The sequence below is a fragment of the Callithrix jacchus genome, chromosome 1 (genome assembly GCF_049354715.1).
Source record: "Callithrix jacchus isolate 240 chromosome 1, calJac240_pri, whole genome shotgun sequence".
NCBI lineage: Eukaryota > Metazoa > Chordata > Mammalia > Primates > Cebidae > Callithrix > Callithrix jacchus.
Genome location: NC_133502.1, coordinates 121,656,186 through 121,675,996, shown reverse-complemented (window position 1 = coordinate 121,675,996; position 19,811 = coordinate 121,656,186).

The window sequence follows — 19,811 nt, the reverse complement described above, 5'->3', positions numbered from 1 at the left end:
ATCTTAGCCTTACACAGGGCCCTGGATTGCCAGAGACTCCGTTATCCGGAATGAGAAGAGGAAAGAGGCATGGTGTATGTAAAATGGTCTTGTGGGACTTCCTCCTCAGTTCTGTTAACAGCTGGGTTCTTGTTACATGATCATGAAAGATTAGGCTCGCAGACAGTTTGGAGGGTAACAAGGGCAGGGATTATTGGGTGAAAAAGAAAAAAAGTGGGAAACAGGGATTCTCAGCAAAGTGAGAGTCCTGCTAGTAGGCTTCCCACCTCACAGATTGAGTCCCGTGTACCACCCCAGAACAGGAGAGTCCAGGCTCCTCCCCACCGCAAACGGTGTGAACTTCCGAGGCTCCACCCCAGCGCACACTCCTCCCAGTGCTCAGGCCAGTCGGAGGTTCTCCAGGGATCCCTTTTTACTGGCTGTCTCAGTCATACAGCTTCCACCTGGAAGTGACACGTATTTCACATCCAAAGCAAATCACACAGCTTTACCTAACTTCAACTGAGCAGGAAAGTACAACCCTAATGTATCTGGAAGAAGCACCAGAAGTAGATGATGAACAGCACAAATGACTCTCTTTCTGGTTGAACAGAAGTGGGATAAACACAATGAACTCTCCCACTTAGAAGGAGAGAAGTGAAGCATGGGATACCACAGTGAACACTGGTCTGCTGTAATGATTCTGAAATCTCATGTTTTGAGCTTCCATATCTTGAGAATAGAAAATGTTCTTTGATTGGGCCTTGAGTCCATTTCCTGGAGTAGTGCTCTTGTTCACTGGTCTCTGTGACACCTGGGTTCACTTTCTGAGATGTTTTATTTTCTGTAATTTTTCTTGGCCATATCTGAAGAGACTGTCAAAGAAATTGCCCTCTCCAGGAACAGAGCAACTTTCTCAACTGTTCCTGCCTCACACTGGAGCCAAAGGATCATTTTAAGTCTCAAAAAGTCACAGTCTTTTTCAGTGCAGGTGGTTCTTCAGTACAATTCTCTAAAAAATTTAGTCTATTTGATACAGTATCAAATCCCAAATAACTACACCACAGTATGTCTAAGACATTACTCATTCCTGTTGCCTTAATTAATGAAACTTAATATTAACTTGAGCTAATACCATCTCGAACTGATTTCTGTATTAATTAGAATGGGCTAGGATTTGCCACAGTAACAAACAGCCCCGCGCGTCTCACCAGCTTAAAGTAACAGTTTCTTTCTTGCTCACTCTACGTGTGCATTTTTGGTCAGTAGCGAACTCTGTTCTGCACTGTGGAGGCCACTGGACCCTCACCATCTGCGGTGATACTCATTGCCATGGCAAAGAGAAAGAAGTTCGGCAAATTGCATAGTGGCTTAAAAAATGATAATGCTTTTATTGAGGTGTAATTTAAATACCATTAAATTTACTCCTTTTAAAACACAGGTCTACATTTAGTGACTGTATACTTTTGTGCAGCCATCACCACCATCCAGTTTTCTAACACATCTGTCACTTCAGAAAGTTCCCTCTTGTCCTTTTGCTGTCAATCTCTGAACTGAACCTCCAAGGCCCAGGCAAACACTGACCTATTTATAGCTATAATTTTGCCTTTAATACAAAATTTACTTCGTATTAAAATACAAAATAATGAATGGTATCCCGTCATGGTTGATTTGTATTTTTCTTTTCCTTTCTTGCTTTTACTTTTTTTGAGGTGAAATCTCGTTCTGTCACCCAGACTACAGTGCTGCAGTGTGATCTCGGCTCACTGCAACCCCCCCCTCCCAGGTTTAAGCGATTCTCCTGCCTCAGCCTCCCGAGTAGTGGGATTACAGGCATATACCACTGCGCCCAGCTAATTTTTGTATTTTTAGTAGAGACAAGGTTTCACCATGTTGGCCAGGCTGGTATCAAACTCCTGACCTCGGGTGATGCCACTGCCTCGGCCTCCCAAAGTGCTGGGATTACAGGTGTGAGCCATCATACCTGGCCTGATTTGTATTTTTCTAATGGCTAATGGTGTTGAGCATTTTTTCATATACTTATTGACCATTTATATATGTTCTTTGGAGAGAAAAAGCTATTCAAATCTGTTGTGAACCAGCCCAACCCGTTTGTGGGTGCCCTTAGTCCCAGCGGTGACAAGGGTTTGAGAAAGGGAAATAGAGACAGAGACTCCAGAATGGAAGTTACAGCATGGGTCCTGGGGACCAACGCAAGTGTGGAAAATGTGTTGGCCTCAAGCTCTGGGCTCCAAACACTTTTATTACCTGCACAATCTCATTGATCTTATGGGTGTGGAAGGGGAGAGTAAAGGTGTAGGTAAGATAGCCGGGTGGAAAGCACTAGGGACCCTTCTAAAACATGCTAAACTAGTACTCTGAGCATCCAACAGCACTTTAGATCCTTCTAAGATATGCTAAACTAGTACTCTGAGTTTATCACTGATTGTTATCAGGGTGTTGCTGCATCAGAAGTATAGCAGATGAGGAGCCACCTGGTCTGGCCACTCCCAATGCATCAAGGGGCTTTTATCTCCCAAGCATTGAGGACGTAGAGCTATTAAAATCACTCCATATTCTGAGAACCTAGGCAGAGCCTGAGATGTTCCGTGATTTCTGCCCTGCAAGGCTTTTCTCCTCCTTGCCAGTTCCCATCTGCAAAGACCCTCCCAGATTTTGTGAGCAGAGGTTGCCTCCCTTCTCAGAGATCCTTGCGTAAGCCCTCTTTACGAGGCCCTCTTGCAGACTCCATGTTGAGAAGGCATTTGTGGGACCAGAGCAGTATTCTCTGCTCTGCAGCCACCCCAAGGTGTTCCCTGGTGTTACTGTGCTCTCAGATGGTCTTTACCTTAGACTTCCTGTTGCCACTTGATTTCTAATTAACTGCACCAACAATATAGTTTAGTTCAGTGTATAAACTTCAGTGTACTGTGAGCCAATCAAGCTGGTAATTATTTAGCTAGAACTAACATTGGTCTCCCCCTGGCCATCTTGACCCACACAAAGCTTTTGCTCATTTTAAAATTTGGTTTTCTTACTAGATCTTTATCAGATATGTGATTTGCAAATATTTTGTTCTGTGATTTGTCTTTTCATTTTTTGGATAGTGTTCTTCTACACAGAAGTTCTGAATTTTTGTGAAGTCCAGTTTATGTGGTTTTTTGGTTTTTTTGGTTGCTTGTGATTTTAGTATCATATCTAAAAATCCATCGCCTAATCCAAGCTCATACAGATTTATACCTATGTATTCTTCTAAGAGTTTTATAGTTTAACTCTTAAATTTGGGTCTTTTATCCAGTTTGAGGTAATTTGAGTATATGATGTGAGGTAGAGGCTCAACTTCATTCTTGATACTGTTGTCCCATCACCATTTGTTGAAAAGCACATTGACTTTTAAAGCTTCCACCCAGAATTTTCACATGGATCATTTCCATTCATATTTCACGGGACTAAGCAAGTCTTGTGGTTATGCCCAGATTCAAGGGGACAGGTAAGTACAATTCTACCACATCTATCCATGGTTTTGAGTTCACATATTAAAATTCTGTGACTCTTTTTCTCAATACAGTTTCCAAGCCCTCATAGGGGGAGTTTTTACTGGCCTAGCTTGGGAGAGGTGTGGTGACTCTCCCTTCAAATAATTGTGACTAAGGGAACAGGGTCATTTGGAACAAATGTGGCTGCCGGCAGTTTACCCTATGGACTGGTGGGTGAGATAGTTAAGGGGAAGTGTCATTATAACCCAGGTAAGTTACCCCCAAAACATCATCTATGATTTGGAATCTAACTCTGGTTTAGGTTACTTGAAAAGTGATCCACAACTGTATGTTCCCTGATTACACTTTTGTTTAGCACGTATTTATTGAGTTGCTGCTATTTCCTGTCAGAGAGTTCCAGGCACTTGGAATATACTAGTGAATAAACTGATTGTGTCCTTCCTGGAGCTAATATTGATGGGATGGGCCAGGCATTACACAATAAATGGTATAAGTAAATTATATAATGCAGGGGCTGGCAATTTAAGGCCCTCAGGCAGACTGCCTACTTTATAAGTAGTATTCTAGAACACAGCCATGTCCATTCATTTATAGATTATCTACAGCTGCTTTCTCAATGGAGTAGCAGAGTTGGAGGGTTGCAACAGAGACCTAAGGCATACAAACTTAAAATGTTTACTATCTGGCTTATTAAGAAAACCTTCACTGACCCCTGAATAATCTGTAAAGGTGGTAGGTGCATTTGTATAGAAAAAGTATTCAAGTAAGGGGACCTGGGGATGCTGAGTTAGGGAAGGATGTCACTCGTAGTTTTAAAAAGGATGGTTACAGTTGGCTTCATCAAGAAGGTGAAGTTAAAGCAAAGACTTAACAGAGGGGAGGGAGCTAAATTGGTATTTGGGGGAAGAGCATTTCAGGCAGAAAAGAAAAGCCCATACAAAGGCTTTAAGAAAAGGTGTGTCGGGCCAGGCGCGGTGGCTCACGCCTGTAATCCCAGCACTTTGGGAGGCCCAGGCAGGTGGATCACGAGGTCAAGAGATCGAGACCATCCTGGTCAACATGGTGAAACCCCGTCTCTACTAAAAATACAAAAAAAAATTAGCTGGGCATGGTGGTGCATGCCTGTAATCCCAGCTACTCAGGAGGCTGAGGCAGGAGAATTGCCTGAACCCAGGAGGCAGAGGTTGCGGTGAACTGAGATCACACCATTGCACTCCAGCCTGGGTAACGATCGAAACTCCATCTCAAAAAAAAAAAAAAAAAAAAGAAAGAAAGAAAAGAAAAGAATGTGTCAGATAAGTCCTGAGGACAACGAGGAGATCATGTGGCTGGCCTAAGGGACTAAGGGAACAGTAGCAGGAGATGAGTCTCATAGGTGGTAAGTACTAACTAGAGTCAGATTTTACCGTCCTTGCTAGCTAGCAAGGTTAGCCTGCACAGTTTTGTGGATTCTGGCAGAAGACATGAGACTCCTGGGTCAGAGACAAAAATGCTTTATTACTCATGGCATAACAAAGCAGCATGAACTGGCATATTTGTGTCAGTACCCCTTGCCAACCAAGTCCACAGGGTGATGTGGAGGGGCTCAGGGGGCTGCTGCACCCTCAGTGGGTTTGTGTCATAGCAGAGGAACCCCAAGCTTAGGGAACCTGAATCTTTTATAGCAGTCTGCAAGCAAACTTTCTTGCCCTTTGCTCAGAAGAGAGACATTTTCTTTGCTGCACACTGAACAGTAATCAAACCTGCCTTCTCTAGAGGGAGATACATCTTCCAAAGCCACTCACTCCAAACAGTTTTAAAAAGCTAATCTGAAACGAAGCCACTTAGTGCCTTTTCCTTTGAGGAAATGCAGAAAAGCAAGAGACCTTGTCCCCTAATGGCAGGTTTATAAGTTACCTTTAGAAGGTAATGGGGCCATTTTTAAAACTTTGACTTTTACTCTGACTGAAACAAGGAACCATTGCAGTTTTTAGCAAAGGAGGGGCATGGGCTAACATGTTTTGAAAAGACTGCATATTGAGGGTAGGATGAGATGGATGAGGTAAAAGCAGGAGATGAGGCCATCACAGTGACCCAGACCAGAGGATGTGATGTCTGGGGTTTGGGCCTGAATAATCAGAAGGGTGGAGTTGCATCAGCTGAGATGGGCAAAGTGGCAGACTGAGCATGTTTTGGAGGAATGCTCAGAAGTCATTTTGGATTTTAATGAGCGTAAAATCCTTATTAAGGATCTTATAAGACATCTTGATGTTGAGAGGGCAATTACATAAATGACACTGGAATTTGGGAGAGAGGCTTGGGTTGAGATAAAATGTTGTGAGTCTTTGGTATACAGATGGCATCAAAAGCCATGTGACTGAAGACTTATGAGAAAACCTCAGGAAATGCCTCTGATATTTCATCAGTAATTATGATTTTGGGTGAAATACATGTTCTGTTCCCCCTCAAAGCTGAATTAAGCCTGCTAAGATTCAGATCGGATAAAATATATTATAGATGAAAAATACCAAGCACAAACTTAAAAATGAGGTCTTCTGGGGCTGGGTGCAGTGGCTCAAGCCTGTAATCCCAGCACTTTGGGAGGCCGAGGCGGGTGGATCACAAGGTCAAGAGATCCAGACCATCCTGGTCAACATGGTGAAACCCCATCTCTACTAAAAATACAAATCTCAAAAAAAAAAAAAAAAAAAAAATGAGGTCTTCTGATAAAACAATTAGGGCCTTTGTCTGGCTTTTTAAAGACTTCCATATAGCTAAAAAAGGCGAAGTGTCATCTGAGCTTTAGAGGAAGGGAAGAGGAAGTCAAGCATAAAATCTCAAATTTTAATTAAGAAAATTTGACAATGTTAAACAAGAAGCAGCTGCGAGGGGGGAGATGTGTGTGCATTTTTAGCCCTGCTTTGAAAGCCTCAGATTGATTGTCTTTGGAGCAAAATGGAGCAAATTGTCACAAATCTTGTTTTCTGAGAAACCAGTTATGTCAACATTACAGCATGCCACAGCCAGCATGCCAAAAATAACATGAAAAGGAACGGCTGCAAATCTATTTAGGATTAAGCCAGTAATTATTGCGTTTGTGATCATTTCCAAGAATTGTTCCTACCCAAATATTAAATGGAAAATAAGAGCTCGTTCCAGCCTTGAAAGTTTTCCATCTCATTTTTTTCTTCTCTTAGTAAAGATTTATGTTAATAAACTATTAATAGTTTTAAACAGAGCACTTCCATGCTGAAATTAAAAGCAAAGTCATTTTAATAATATGTTGGAGCCTTTATATTTTTCTTTATTAAAAGAGAAAAACATTTCTCTTTTTGCTTTTTATTTCTGTGTCTGAAGTTACGTTTAATACAAAAACTTCTTAAAACCCAGATTGAAGGCATATGTTCATTTAAAGTCTTAAGACACCAACTATTTCCTGATTTCTTCTACATTATTAAATAAACAAATCTCAATTTGTCCAAAATTCTATTTGGCAAACTCTAGGGGACCATGGCGATTAGTGGTGATAATGAACCACTATAGTGACGGAACTAAACTCTCTTTAATTTGTCTTTTAAATGGCTTCTCCAAAAAGAGACAGAATCCTTTATTTCAGAAAAACAGATTTTTAAAAAATGATTACAGCATAATTATTTAAGAATACCTTTTAATATTTATCTGTCTTTTTTTCCCCCCGTTCCCATATTCCCCCTACAAGTTAGGTGTATCAGCAGATTGTGTAAATATTTATGGTGCTCATTAATCAATTAGGAAATGTATATTCTGACATTTTAGTGCTGTGAGGATTCTTTTTTCTCTAATTTTTGTCTGAGATTTATGCATAGCTTTTATTCAGTAGGACGAAGAACACATTCTTCTACCCTTTCTCACCCAGGTGATCTTCCTAAGGCCAAGTCATGCAAAATTTGACCATAAAAAGTGATTTGCTGACTAGCTGTCAGAAAGATGGATGCTTCTTTTAAAAATAGCAGCATGGTGTTCCTTGTCAACAAAATTATGGCTCTCAGAAAAGATGCCATAGGCCTTACAGTCAGGACCATCTGGGTAGGTTCAGCTCACTTGTAGAACAAAGATTTCTGTTGCGATGCTCTTTTAGCCATCCAGCTTCATTCATTTTAAGGGCCAGACCTTGGTCTTCAGCCATTTGGCAATCTGTGTATGGAGTACTGGATTCAATGTGGTTTAGTGCAGTGGTTTCCGACTTTTCACATCTTAAATTCTACAAATCTTTATTCAGGGAATGGGGAGGATGGGGTGGAGAGGCAGCATCAAAGCTATTTTTACCTATTATTGCTGTTTAAGCAGAAACTGAGATGATGTGGGGGTGTGGGGAGAGAGTTTCAGAATGGAGTACAGCCCTGTACCTTTATGATGCCCTCTTCCTCATCTTCCTAGATGAGCTCTGTGTCCCTAGACTTAGGTTACACAAACACATAAAACATAGTAGGTATCTGCGATTTTGATTATCAAAATAATCCTTGGCTGTATGATCACTGTTGGGTAGCATGGGGTGACTGAGGGAGCACAAAATCTCAATAACTGATGCTAAAACCCTGTGTCCCCCATCAGGTCATGGAGCAACAGGTCAATGCCAGGTCAACAGAATCTTCTAGATTTGGAATCCATTTCTGTGGCTCTTACACAAGCCACTGGGAAGCCCACACACTCAGCATTTTTCCATTTTTCCTTCCAGATTAACTTTCTTTTTCCACATCCCCCACAGTGATTTTTCCATTAACATTTGATGCTCAGTTTGCATTTTCCCCAACATTGGTCCTTGGAAGTCTACCAAAATCTTAGGAAGCATAATAGATTTAATTTCATCTTGTTCCTTTCTCACCTGTTTTTTCATAAAGTTGGTTTCTTTATTATTTGAGCCATCTTCTGCCCTCCAAAGGAAGACTCTTTAAAGCTTAGCCCAAAGGAAAAGACTCCTATTCCAAGGCCAGCAAATTTCTTCCTCCACGTGGCCTCTAGCAGCCAGCCAGCCACCAACTGGCCTCTTGTTATAGCCTTTTGTTAATGACAGCCATCACAATCATCAATCATTAACATTACACACAAATTGAGGTCTAAACCCAGGGACTTCGGGTTGGGATAAAATGCCTAGGAAGTTCCCAGCTTTCCTTTTCCTGCTGCTAACAGTCTCTAGCCTTCCAGCCACTTTTAGCTTTTCTGACAGTAGCCCCCCTTTTTTGGGAATGACCTGGAGATGATGCTAAGACTGCTTTGTTACATATCTTTGTTGGATGTGTTGCAATAAAACAACACAGGTACTTCACATTTGAGCTGGTGATTACACCCAGGTTGGGCTTCCAAGCTGTCACCTGGGACAGTCATTCAGGCTGTGATTCTTTTTTTTTTTTTTTTTTTTTGAGAGAAAGTCTTGCTCTATTGCCAGGCTGGAGTGCAGTGGCATGATCTCAGCTCACTGCAACCTCTACCTCCCAGGTTCAAGTGATCCTCCTGCCTTGGCCCCCCAGTAGCTGGGATTACAGGCACGTGCCACCATGCCTGGCTACTTTTGTATTTTTTTAGTAGAGATGACGTTTCACCATGTTGGCCAGGCCAGTCTCAAACTTCTGACCTCAGGTGATCCACCTGCCTTGGTCTCCCAAAGTGCTGGGATTACAGACGTGAGTCGCCATGCCCAGACGAGGTTGTGCTTCTTTATCCTGGGTTGTAGCTTGGACATTTGTTTAGCCTTAAAACAGGATTTAAAATGACCAAAGGAGATTCTGTTAGACTTTGCCTTGGCACACTTAGGAAGGTAAGTCATGCTTTCAGTCTTCACTGGCAGAGAGTGATAGACAGAAGGAAAGCTGGGAACTTCCTAGGCGTTTCATCCCATCCTGAAGTCCCTGGGTTTAGAGCTCAATTCGTGTGTAATGTGGACGATTGATGATTGTGATGGCTGTGCTTTTTGTTGTGTTATTCCAAGCAAATGTACACTTTTTTCTTCTCTATGGTATATTTTATTTGTTATACCAAATTGTTCAAATATTGTTGAGTATGAATAACCAGATACTTACTGAAACAGGAAGGGTTTTAAATGGTAGGCAATTATACAAAATTAAAAGGATGAAAATGGCAATTAACAGAAGAAAACACAGATACTAAAAATGAACTATTAATAAAAGAGTAGAAAGTCTGTTAATAGGGCATTCCTTTCTTTAGTTTGAGAAAAGGCCCTCATGCAGCCTTTTCTGTACATTTCCAGTGGGCATAGGTGTTTAAGTTCTACAACTTCTTTTCTGAGTAGACCTAATTCAGAGAACTCAGCTTATTAGATGTTAGTTCAATAAAACAAGCTTTATAGCCATTTACCATCACCCCTTGACTGAATGAGGAAAGGGAAAAAGGAAGGAATTAAGGTCCCAGCACTCATGCATCAAGGCCAAGAACTGCATTGTGGAGATCTGTCTGGAGAGGGCGGCTGCCATGCTGCAAACCTCAGAGGTATGCACTCATCTGCTCAGGAGGGACAAAAATTCTGCCCGTGGGACTTTGGGCCAGTCATATAACAGCAGACCAGAGCCTGTTATTTCTAGATGCCCCAGAAGGGCTTCTCTGCCCCAGAGGGCCAGAGAAGGGCTCTTTCTGAGTGGGGCTGACTGGAGGTAGTCAGCCTGGGCTTTATTGGAGCAGACCAATACAAAAAGAAGTATCAAAAAACCCAGTTTTGGGCCGGGCACGGTGGCTCCCAGCACTTTGGGAGGCCAAGGCGGGTAGATCGCGAGGTCAAGAGATCGAGACCATCCTGGTCTCTAAAATACAAAAATTAGCTGGGCATGGTGGTGCGCGCCTGTATTCCCAGCTACTCGGGAGGCTGAGGCAGGAGAATTGCTTGAACACAGGAGGCAGAGTTGCGGTGAGCCGAGATCGTGCCATTGCACTCCAGCCTGGGTAACAAGAGCGAAACTCTGTCTCAAAACAAAAAAACAAACAAAACCCAGTTTCACTAATAATTCAGTAAAACTCCACTCATTGCTCTTTAACCAATAAAATATCTTTGATATGTTTTTTGTATACTAAAGCCTACGTAGACTTGAACCAATTCCGACTATAGTCTGTTGGCCAAAGGGTGAAAACCACAGCACCAGGTAGTATTTGCTTGACGTTCCAAGGTACCACGAGAGATTGCTTTCCCCTAAGATCACTACCAATGCAGTAGTGAATACGTGCCTGTGTTCTTGTATGAACACACAGCACACAAAGGACAAGTCTTTTTGCCTTGTGCAGAAATATTCTGATTGTTACAAGATTGAATGAGCCTTCCCACTTTCTCACCTTGTCTTCCACCTGCGTGAAGTTCATCCGTGGGAGGGGGCTGCCCCACTGAAAGTCTCCCGTTGGGTTTTGGAGCTGCAGGAGCTGCAGACTCAGACAGTTGCCTCAGTCCACTTTGCCAAGCTTGCTGTTTACTCCAGACAACTTGGCATGCTGCAGTGGGGGCAAAACACTGACGCCCTCTTTTCCTTTTTCAAATGTCAGGGGAAAGTTGATTGGAAAGGGCAGTTTGGCCGCCTTTTGGTACCCTGCAGGATTACCTTTATAGCAATCATTTGCTGATGCAGGGACTTTAAGAACTTTTGTGGTCTCTTGCAAATAGCCTTGGCAAAACGTGGACCATCAGTATGTGTTAAATAAACCCATGGATTGCTGGTGTCAGAAATCCTTTTCTGGACTTGCCTTTGCTGGGGGACCTCAGGTTGTGTCGCCTTCTGGGACGGCCACATAAAATAGACAGAAAAGAGAAACCTAAAAGGTTCTTACAGGTTTGACACAGGACTAAGCCTTAGTGTAGAGAGGGGAAAGTTGTAAGTGGAGGCAGTTTTCTCACCAGGACGGTGGCTGGGTGGAATGGTTTCATGGAGCGAGGTGAATAGGCTGAGTAGAAGGTGTTGGAGATTGCTGAGGACGGGAACTCATGATGCATCTCTTATGGCAGTGTTGGTGCTGCTATTTGAATATTAGTTGGGGTTCAACAGAAATCACTCTAGGTACTTTAAGAAGAAAAGAATTTGGCCAGGTGCGGTGGCTCACGCCTATAATCCCAGCACTTTGGGAGGCCGAGGCAGGTGGATCACAAGGTCAAGAGATCGAGACCATCCTGGTCAACAAGGTGAAACCCCGTCTCTACTAAAAATACAAAAATTAGCTGGGCATGGTGGTGCGCGCCTGTAGTCCCAACTACTCAGGAGACTGAGGCAGGAGAATTGCCTGAACCCAGGAGGCGGAGGTTGCGGTGAGCCGAGATTTCGCCATTGCACTCCAGCCTGGGTAACAAGAGCGAAACTCCATCTCAAAAAAAGAAGAAGAATAAGAAAAGAATTTAACACGAGAAATTAGGTGTTTACAAAATAATTAGAAGTGTTGGTCAAGTAGGTTCCAGGCGTGACCTCCAGAACTGTTCCTGGGCAGGGGTGCCCAAAGTAGTCCACCCGGGCAGATGTATTCAGGCAACCTGAACATCTGGCACAATAGCAGGGGTGGAGGGGGAGGCAATTCCTGCCGGGAAGATAGCAGCTTCCAGCTGGGTGACTAAGAGGCCAGGACAATCCCCTTAAGATTTCTGGGTGGTTCGGTGACTCCTGGCACGTTCCTTGGTATTGGAAGTCCCAGCCCACACTTTCTGGTAGCAGCTTTGTGGGAGAAGAGTGGGAAGGTTGGAGGGAGGAGGGTGTTTACCTGCCTGCTTCACTCCAGAAGTGTCATGGCTACAGTCATCACGCTGGATTTTTTTGTAGGCGTGTGAAGGTAGATGTCGAATTGAGGATTTTCTTTCCCTGGGACCTCCAGTTTCCTTTGGTGGTGCTGGTGACTTCAGGACCAGCCTCTAGCACAATAATTGTGTGGCTTGTGGGGGTCGCAATCCTGATGATACACTCAGAGGTTTTTGTGGACTCACTTCTCCTAGCTCTCTGAAGTTGCTGTCTGTCTGTTAGGTCTTGGCACTGGCCACAGGTCAGAAGCCATATGATCACACTGAGAGGGCAACTTCCTCGCTGGACCAGAGGTAGTTGCCCTCATGCAAGACCATGTCAGTACCTGCTTTAAAATCTCCTGTGGCTTTCGATTTGCATAGGGCAAAAGTCTAAGCTCCTTATGTGGCCTCTACGGCTCTATTTGATCTGGGCCTGCCTAAGTCCAACTTCAACTTCTTCTACTCTTCCTTTATCACTTTGACCCAGCCACACTCGCCTTCTCCCTGTTCCTGCTGCCTGGGCTTACCTCGTGGCCTTCGCACTCATCCTTTGCTGTGTCTGCAGTTGATTTCCCTCAAGTCTTTGCTTGGTTAACTTTTCATCTGGTGTGAGTCCAGCTCTCACCCCCTCAGGGGTTAGAGTGTCTAGTTATTCCTTAACAAAAAGTGGGTGAGTCCTGTGTGAGGAAAGTCACAAAATGTAGTGGGAGGTATAGCAGAAGATTTGCATAAAAGAGGAGAGACCGTATCTGGATGGAAAGATAAAATATTGCAAATATATCCATTTTTCCCAAATCAATTTCCCATCTCCAATCAAAATACCATGACAAGTAGAATCTAAAGTTTGAGAGTGAAGAATAAGCAGCAGTAAGAAAATTTAAGAAAGGAAAGTTAAAGGTGTCTTGCCTTATGAATGAATAAAACATACATCTACTAAAACTGAAAAGGGCTTGTATTTGCAAAAGAAGTGACAGGACAGCAGAACAGATTAGAAAGCCCTGAAACCAGAAATTTAATTTACGATAAGCAAGGCTCATAAATCACTGGAAAAGGGATTACTAAACAAAAAGTATTGGAGTTTCACTCCTAGTAGATACACAAGAGAGTTAAAGATGTACATCCACACAGAAACTTGTACATGAATGTTTAAATGTCCATCAACTGATATATGGATAATGCATATAGTAATTGATATATTGAGATATATAATGGGATATTATATTGGGATATATTGGAATGTTAGCCAAAAAAAAAAAAAGTCAAGAGGTACTGATTCATGCTGCTACATGGATGAATTTTGAAAACATTATGCTAAGAGACAGAAGCCAGACATGAAAAATCCCATAAATGATTCCATTAATAGGAAATTCCCAGAATAGATGGAAGTAGCTTAGTGGTTGCCAGGATATGAGGGGAGAGTGGAATGGGAAGTGACTCCTAATAGGCATGAGGTTTCTTTTGGGGATGATGAAAATATTTTGGAATTTGATAGTGGTGATAGTTGCACAACTTTGTGTGGATCTACTAAAAAGCATTAAATTGTACACTTCAACATTTTATGGGCTGGGCAGTGGCTCATGCCTGTAACCTCAGCACTTTTGGAGACCAAGGCAGGTGGATCACTTGAGGTCAGGAGTTCAAGACCAGCCTGGCCAACATGGTGAAACACTGTCTCTATTAAAAATACAAAAAATTTGCCAAGTGTGGTGGTGGGCACCTATAATCCCAGCTACTCAGGAGGCCAAGACAGGAGAATCGTTTGAACTGGGAAGCGGAGGTTGCAGTGAGCCAAGATTGTGTCATTGCACTCCAGCCTGGGGGACTTTGTCTCAGAAAAAAAATATATGGTATATTTTATGTTGCACACATTATAGCTCAGTAAAAATGTATTGAGCCTGGTGTGGTGGCTCACGCCTATAATCCTAGCACTTTGGAAGGCCAAGGCAGGCAGATCAAGAGGTCAGGAGTTAGAGACCATCCTGGCCAAAGTGGTGAAACACCATCTCTACTAAAAATACAAAAATTAGCTGGGTGTGGTGGCATGCGCCTGTAATCCCAGATACTTAGGAGGCTGAGGGAGGAGAATTGCTTGAACCCAGGAGGCAGAGATTGCAGTGAGCCAAGATTATACCACTGCATTCTAGCCTGGCAACAAAGTGAGATTCTGTCTCAAAAAAAAAATGTATTGGAAAAATTGATTATGCAGATAATTATATCAAGTTAGAGCCATAAATCTTTACATTAAATGTGCATGAATGTTGAACTGCTCTGAGGATTGTGCAGTTTCTTTCTTTTTTTTTTTGAAACGGGGTCTGACTCTTTTGCCCAGGCTGGAGTGTAATGGCAAGATCTCAGCTCACTGCAACCTCTGCCTTAAGTGATTCTCTCATCTCAGCCTCTTGAATAGCTGGGACTATAGGTATGCACCACCATGCCTGGTTAACTTATTTTGTTGTTGTTGTTTTGCTGCTGTTGTTGTTATCGTTGTAGAGACGGGGTTTCACCATGTTGCTCAGGCTGGTCTCCAACTCCTGGTGCCAGTGATCCACCCATGTAGGCCTCCCAAAATGTTGGGATTACAGGTGTGAGCCACTGCACCTGGCAGGACTGTGAAGTTTCTGTGCATAAAAATAATAGGTAAAACCTCAAAGGAAAATATTAGCAGATTTCACTACAAAAAAAAGAAAACTTTTGTATACTAAAACATCGTAAAATTAAAAAGTAGGCCGGGCGCGGTGGCTCACGCCTGTAATCCCAGCACTTTGGGAGGCCGAGGTGGGTGGATCAGGAGGTCAAGAGATCAAGATCATCCTGGTCAACAAGGTGAAACCCCGTCTCTACTAAAAATACAAAAATTAGCTGGACATGGTGGTGCGCGCCTGTAATCCCAGCTACTCAGGAGGCTGAGGCAGGAGAATTGCTTGAACCCAGAAGGCTGAGGTTGCGGTGAGCCGAGATCGTGCCATTGCACTCCAGTCTGGGTAACAACAGCAAACCTCCATCTAAAAATAAATAAATAAATAAAATAAAAATAAAAAGTAACAATCTAGGGTAATATTTTTCATAAATATGGCAAGAATAATGTTAAGAGTTTTACTGTTTTAAAATCTCAGTAGTATAAGAAAAATTCTAAAACTCTAGCAGAAAAAGTGTCCATAGGCAATTCATGAGGAAGAAATATACATCATCACTAACTTTTTTTATTTTTAGTTTTTTTGAGATGGAATCTCGCTGTGTTGCTCAGGTTGGAGTGCAGTGGCGCAATCTCGGCTCAGTGCAACCTCTGCCTCCTGGGTTCAAGTGATTCTCATGCCTCAGATTCATGAGTAGCTGGGATTACAGGTTCTCACCACCACACCTAGGTAATTTTTGTATTTTTTTTTTTTTTAGACGAAGTTTTGCTGTTGTTACCCAGACTGGAGTGCAATGGCACGATCTTGGCTCACCACAACCTCTGCCTCCTGGGTTCAAGCAATTTTTCTGCCTCAGCCTCCCGAGTAGCTGGGACTACAGGCGTGCACCACCATGCCCAGCTAATTTTTTGTATTTTTAGTAGAGACAGGGTTTCACCTTGTTGACCAGGATGGTCTCGATCTCTTGACCTAGAGATCCACCCGCCTCAGCCTCCCAAAGTGCTGGGATTATAGGCGTGAGCCACCGTTCCCGGCCCAATTTTTGTATTTTTATTAGAGGTGGGGTTTCACCATGTTGGCCAGCCTGGTCTCAAACTCCTGACCTCAAGTGATTCGCCAGCCTTGGCCTCCCAAAGTGCTAGGATTACAGGTTTGAGCCACTACACCCAGCCCATCATCACTAGCATTTGAAAAGGAAAAGATAACATTTAAACTGAGGTACTCTTCTGTCAGACTGTTAGTGCTTCTATTTATGGACGAACTGATTTTTTTTTCATATCCAGCATTGGAGGCAAAATGTGAGTCAAAATTTACAACAACATTGTGAAACAGGAGATATTCCTGTGTAGATGTGTATGGCTATTTATTTAAAAAAAAATGTATTTTTAAAATGCATATTTTTGCCTTTTAGATTTAATTATTAAAATTTAGCTTGACAGAAACTTGTTTTATTTTTTACAACCCTAATGTATTATTAGTTTTTTATAAAATTTAATATATGTTAACAAGGGTTCATTGTAAATTAATTTCTCCTTATAATACTTTTTTTCTAATAAAACCAGCAAGAAAAACCTATACAAAATGCTAAAATTGACAATGCTCTTGATATTGTTAGGGTTTTTATTTTTTCCTTCTCATTTGTGTTGATAGTAGAATATCAATAACTAGATATATTTTTATCAGAAACGATCAAGAGGCAATCCAACAAAAGTCTCCATTTCCTACCACCTTCAGGCTCTGTAGGTGATGGAGCAGTGTTGGAATTGGGACTGGATTACATGCTAAGAAAGATGAACCTCTCTGATGTTTCTCCCACCTCTTTTCTGTTAGATTTACTTTACTCATGCCCACTGCAAACCAGACGAACCCACCTCAGACCCAGGAAAATATGAAGAGAGTTTTCCACTGACTTAAGAGTGACTCTGGAAAATCCAATTCCTTTCATTACATGGAGGACATTAAATTGTGCATAAATAAACATTTTTTTATTATACTTTAAGTATACATGTGCAGAATGTGCAAGTTTATTACATAGGTATACATGTCCTATAGTGGTTTGTGTGATGTTCTCCTCCCTGTGTCCATGTGTTCTCATTGTTCAACTCCCACTTATGAGTGAGAACATGTAGTGTTCGGTTTTCTGTTTTTGTGTTAGTTTGCTGAGAATGATGGTTTCCAGCTTCATCCATGTCCCTTCAAAGGACATTAACTCATCCATTTTTATGGCTGCATAGTATTCCACGGTGTATATGTGCCACATTTTCTTTACCCAGTCTATCATTGATGGGCATTTGGGTTGGTTCCAAGTCTTTGCTATTGTGAACAGTGCCGCCAATAAACTACGTGTGCATGTGTCTTTATAGTAGAATGATTTATATTCCTTTGGGTATACACTCAGTAATGGGATTGCTGGGTCAAATGGTATTTCTAGTTCTAAATCCTTGAGGAATTGCCACACTGGCTTCCACAGTGGTTGAACTAACTTACAGCAACAGTGTAAAAGCTTTCCTATTTCTCCACATCCTCTCCAGCATCTGTTATTTCCTGTCTTTTTAATGATCGCCATTCTAACTGGCCTGATTCTGGTATCGCATCGTGGTTTTGATTTGCATTTCTCTAATGGCCAGTGATGATGAGCATTTTTTCATATGTTTATTGGCTGCATAAATGTCTCCTTTTGAGAAGTATCTGTTCATATCCTTCACCCACTTTTTGATGAGGTGGTTTTTTTTTCTGGTAAATTTGTTTAAGTTCTTTGTAGATTCTGGATATTAGCCCTTTGTCGGATGGATAGATTGCAAAAATGTTCTCCCATTCTGTAGGTTGCCTGTTCACTCTGACAATAGTTTCTTTTGCTGTGCAGAAGCTCTTTAGTTTAATTAGATCCCATTTGTCAATTTTGGCTTTTGTTGCAGTTGCTTTTGTGTTTTAATCATGAAGTCTTTGCCCATTACTATGTCCTGAATGGTGTTGCCTAATTTTTCTTCCAGGGTTTTTCTGGTTTTAGGTCTTATGTTTAAGTCTCTAATCTCTTGTGTTAATTTTTGTATAAGGTGTAAGGAAGGGATCCAGTTTCGGCTTTCTGCATATGGCTAGCCAGTTTTCCCAAAACCATAAATAAACTTTTTGTTATTTGATTTTAACGTTGTTTTATCGTGAATGGCCTGGGTGTTTCATTCTAAAAACAACTATTCTCTGTTAAAACATAAGGCAGAATCCAGCCTGCCCTGCCTAATTCTCAGAAAGGAGCTCCTGGAAGATGTTGGGAACTAGGTGTGTGTGAACAGCAACACTAAGTTTGGAAAAAGCAAGAGGGAGCCTTTTGTCTCTTGCTTGTCCATGCTGTTTAGTTAAGGCTCAATCAGGATAATAAGGCTGTTCTGTCAGAAAACCGTGCTAATGAGTTGCAATTTCTCAACATCTTTGGGCTGCTTCTGAAAACTAATTACTGGGAACTGGAGAGTGTAGGAGGATACACACCCTGCGGGTATGTAGTTAATATGTGCTCCTCTCCCAGGCACTGAGGGGACAGCCTACTTCACTCCCCCAAGGAAGATGGGCTGGCTTTTCCCCTCCCCATCTTTCAAGTTTTTCTTTTTTAACAGCTTTGTTAATTGAGGTTAAGTGGTTTGGTTGTCATAGAAACCAGTATTCCTCGCAGGCTGATTGTGTCAAAGGCATCATTAATCTGTTTTCTCAACTGCCTCTTCCTCATCCATCTAATTGCAGTCCCCCTCCCTGCCTTTTTAATGACATCATTTTGGACACTTTTAGGACATCATACGTGAGATTCAGCACAATTTATTTTCTATTCAAATTCCATATTACCATGTGAATCACCATATTCCCACTCCAAAGGAGTAAGATCTCCAAAGGTGGGAGAGAAAGTCACAATTTAGTAGGCCTCAGGTGCAACTTCGTATTCCAAATAAAGGAGGCTTTTAAGGCCTTGCTTCTCCTCACCTCCTGAGTTTTCTTTTTAGAAAGAAAACAGATTTTAAATCACTGCTTTTGATGTTGTTCTGAGAACCGTGATTTTGAACAGGTGAAGAACCTGCCATGTTGGGCCTGTTGGAAGAAGGAGGAGGACACCACCCTCCTATCGAGGTGGCCTTGAACCTGGCGAGAGAATGTGGAGGTCAGTAAGTTGTCTGTTCCTCTCAGAAAACACTCCAGTACAAAATACTGTGTTCTTTGTGTCCTTTTGCTTGGTGTCCATTTTCACACAAAACTGCCCAACAATTATATTCCTTACATTTTCTTCTTTTTTTTTTTGCTATAAAAATGTTTTAAAATGCTTTAAAATGCAGCAGGAGGAGATGTAAAGACTTGAAGAAGTGCTTAGTGACAATGGCTATCAGAACACACTAAAGAATCCACACTGCTTCCCCCTTTACCTAGAAAAGGAAGCTTCTAGGCTACCTCCTCCTCAGCACAATATGGCTTGGCAGTGGTAATTTGTCCCCTGTGGTTCTAATTCATGAGAAGAGTCTCAAGTGATTTGTTCTTTCTTGGTCAGTGGGCAAGATTTTCTTGTAGACCTCCAGCCTTATGTAAGGTTGCTAAAATCTCTGCCCGTTATTATGATGGGCATATGACCAACCGAGACATCTTGGCATGGGCCCAGGCTCGGGGGTGGTGAGGATGTAGCACCTGAGGCCAGCTTAGCACATGCTCCATCCATTCTGCCTTTTGGCCTGGTGATGGAAGAATGTGGAGAATTTCTGTCTTTACTGGCCTTACCACCTTCGTCCTGGGAAAGCCAAATCTCATCTTGCCCCTGTTTTGCTCCTGTTTTTATAAGGTGGCAGTAAAAAAGCTTGGAAGTAATGTTTACTTGAATGTAGTCACATATTATTTGTACATAAATTGTGTATTAGAATGAATTTTTCTGTATTTTGCAACAGTTGGCACAATTATATTCCTTACATTTTGTTTTGTGATATTTACTTGACTTGAAGGTTCATATCATTTTCACATCTCCATTCCTTGGGT